This window comes from Mchenga conophoros, linkage group LG3 (assembly GCF_057382185.1).
Source record: "Mchenga conophoros isolate Kocher_MC1m ecotype Shallow Benthic linkage group LG3, M_conophoros_male_GT1.1, whole genome shotgun sequence".
Classification (NCBI taxonomy): Eukaryota; Metazoa; Chordata; class Actinopteri; order Cichliformes; family Cichlidae; genus Mchenga; species Mchenga conophoros.
Genome location: NC_140528.1, coordinates 60,340,847 through 60,343,729, shown reverse-complemented (window position 1 = coordinate 60,343,729; position 2,883 = coordinate 60,340,847). Strand labels below are relative to the sequence as shown.

General features: G+C 37.2%; 1 long non-coding RNA gene across 1 annotated transcript; it reads left to right on the top strand.

The window, feature by feature from the left end:
• On the top strand, nt 1-1,626 carry LOC146579826 (uncharacterized). Its single transcript, XR_014891674.1, has 3 exons — nt 1-81; nt 464-638; nt 855-1,626. It is a non-coding gene; the product is annotated as an uncharacterized LOC146579826 (long non-coding RNA).
• Nucleotides 1,627-2,883: the final 1,257 nt, after the last annotated feature.

Sequence of the window (2,883 nt, the reverse complement as noted above, 5' to 3'; positions counted from 1 at the left end):
GGTTATAAAAGAGGAAAAAAGAAATGGACTTTTAACCGACTACACCTCCACTTCATTTCCCCAACACCACATCAAAGAAAGGTAAGCCAACTGTTCTGTCTCTTATTCTGTTGCTCTACATATTCATTTAATGTTGTTTATGATTTGTCTGTCTGTGCGAGTGTGAAATAATTTTTTTTTATTTTCTAAATGTGTGTCGTCATTAGGAACAGTTGGAAGCGCTGTCATACTTTACAAGAATAATAAAAAGCAAATATGGAAAAGGAAAAATGACTGACTCAGTTATTACAAAAGTTCAGTTTTCATCAGCCCTGCGTGTTTGTCTCAATATACAAATAATAATGATAATATCAGATGTCTATGGTAACAGAATAACACAAACTAGTACTGCTGTTCATCATCCCAGCTAAATTGATTTTAAACACATTACTCGGTCAATGTTGTTTTCTTTCTTTCACTGTAGACAAAATGAACTTTGCTGTCTTGACTGCCATGGTCACTGTAGCCCTTGTCCATCTGGGCACTACGAACTCTTTACCTTGTCAAGGCACAAGCCTCCGAAGTAAATATGACGAATTTATCAGAAGACACATCCTTCAAGATGAATTTAACCGAAGTCTTCCAAGAGAGTGGGAGAAGTGAGTTAAAAATTAATAGTTCCCTCCTTGTAAGGAGCAAATTAATATAATATGGAGACAGCTAAAAAAAAAATAACGTGATGATGATGATTATTATTATTTTTGTTGTCATCAAGAGGATAACTGATTTGCGATTTAACTAGGTCACGTGAAGATGTTTAATGAGTAATGTGTAATGTATCTTGCTTACTGTGTAATGGAATACTGATTTAACAGATATTTGAAAAAGAAAGACCTCTGGTGCAGAACTCCAGTGCAGTCCTTCATCGAGAGCAGAGATCGGGTGAATATCGATAGGATCTGCAGCCGAAATGGTCGACGTCTAATTAATGCCTTCCCAGATAACTTGTGTATCAGTAGTTCAAACATACTGGTACATGACATCCAGTTTGTAAATGGTTGTGAACTTAATGTGATATCACATCAAAAGCCTGTGATTGTAGCCTGCAATAATGTTGAAAACCGCTGCCGCCCTGTGCATTTTGAGAGATACCAACAGCAAATGCCAAGCAATATGCCCTGCATGTAGCCACAGTTTTGCACTATTTGATGTACTAATTAGTCAATCGGGCTTTTCAAGTATAATCTCAATCAAATAAATGAATAAATGTATCCTACAGAGCTTGCTGAATGGTGCAACTCTGAGTATCTGTCTTCCTGTTTATTAAATGTAACAGTGAGTTCCTGTTCAAATAATGTGAGTAAATGTTCAGAGTCATTATTGTCAGTCATTGCTTTCATTTTTAGAATGTTGGCTTTATTCTTTGTCAATTTGGTTAAATATTTCAACACAATTAACATAAAGAGTGAATCTTACGCATTTTTGTTGTAATTGGGAAGTCGTCATTACTGTGATTCAGTCTTGTTCTCCAAGTGCTGTGCTATAGCCAGTCTGGCTTCTATCTGGAATCCATTTTTAAGCACATGTAAAACAATTATAAAACAGTTGTCAGCTTTTCTTGTCTTTCAGCTGTTAATACCAACAAATATTGGGGGGGGGGGGGGGGGGTGTTGCAGAGCATGTCTGTAAGACCCAGTGACTATGAGTTATGAGTTTTGCATACAGCAGCATAAATTTGCTTGTCTTGCTGCAGCTGCAGGAACACTGCATTTTCCTCTGTTATAAGCTGTGTTACATGCTTAAGTAAATTATAAATGATGCTTTTCTATTTGTCTCTCTTTCTTTAACCTTTCAGTTTCACTTTTGAGGCACCAAACTTGTTTAGGACATGTCACACGTTGGGACAGCATGGCAGACCACTTAATAATTATGAACATCCTGTTAGTCTTTATTATACAGGAATGTGAACCATTGCTGTTACTTTAAATATCCATACACTTTCTTTTAAGTATCATCAGCTTTATTTCACATTGACCTCTGCTACACTGTAACCTACACTGTTCTTTACTTTAAATCCAACACAGCACAGCTATCTTTTGTTTAAGATAAATTTTTAAATTGGTTCTTTGTTGTAATATTAGCTGTTAGTGTGAATTGTATGAAGCCTCCCATAATCTTTAAATGATCTCCATAGTACTGAAAGTTACAAAGCGGGCACCAAAGATTTCATCTGTTTTTGGTATGTGTCCACCAGGGGTGGGGGAACGCCAGTTCTCAAAGGTCACTGTCCTCCAGGTTTTAGATGCATCTTTGATCCAACACAGTTGATTTTAAATGGCTGAATAATCTCCTCAACATGTCTTGAAGTTCTCCAGGTAATGAACTAATCGTCTGATTCAGGTGTGCTGACCCAGGGTGAGATCCAAAACCTGCAGGACACCGGCCCATGAGGCCTGGAGTTCCCCACCCCTGGTGTAGACACTACACTGATTCATCCTTTGAATTAGGTACTTTTTTATGCCTATAATGGCAAATGGACAAAATATAACTTTTTTTTTTTAAAATAACTTTTTAAGGACCTGAAAAAGTCAGTTTGATCATGAGAAATCATTCTATCTATAATCTGTAGCTATTATTTCTCTACCGTCGCTCTGTTGTTTTTGTTTTTTTTGTTTTGTTTTTTTTCAAAGAAGATACATCATCTATCAATAATCAGCTTATGGTCTGTAGCACAACCATTCCTTCCAATTTAACAACAAACGAACACCCCTCCCCGCCCCCCCACAGAAACAAACAAACAAACAAACAAAAGACAAAGAAACAAAACAAAAACATCTGGGAAACACTGTCACTGTCACGGCTGCCGAGGCGAGCCGTGTGGAGTTGGATGAAGGACCCAAGATG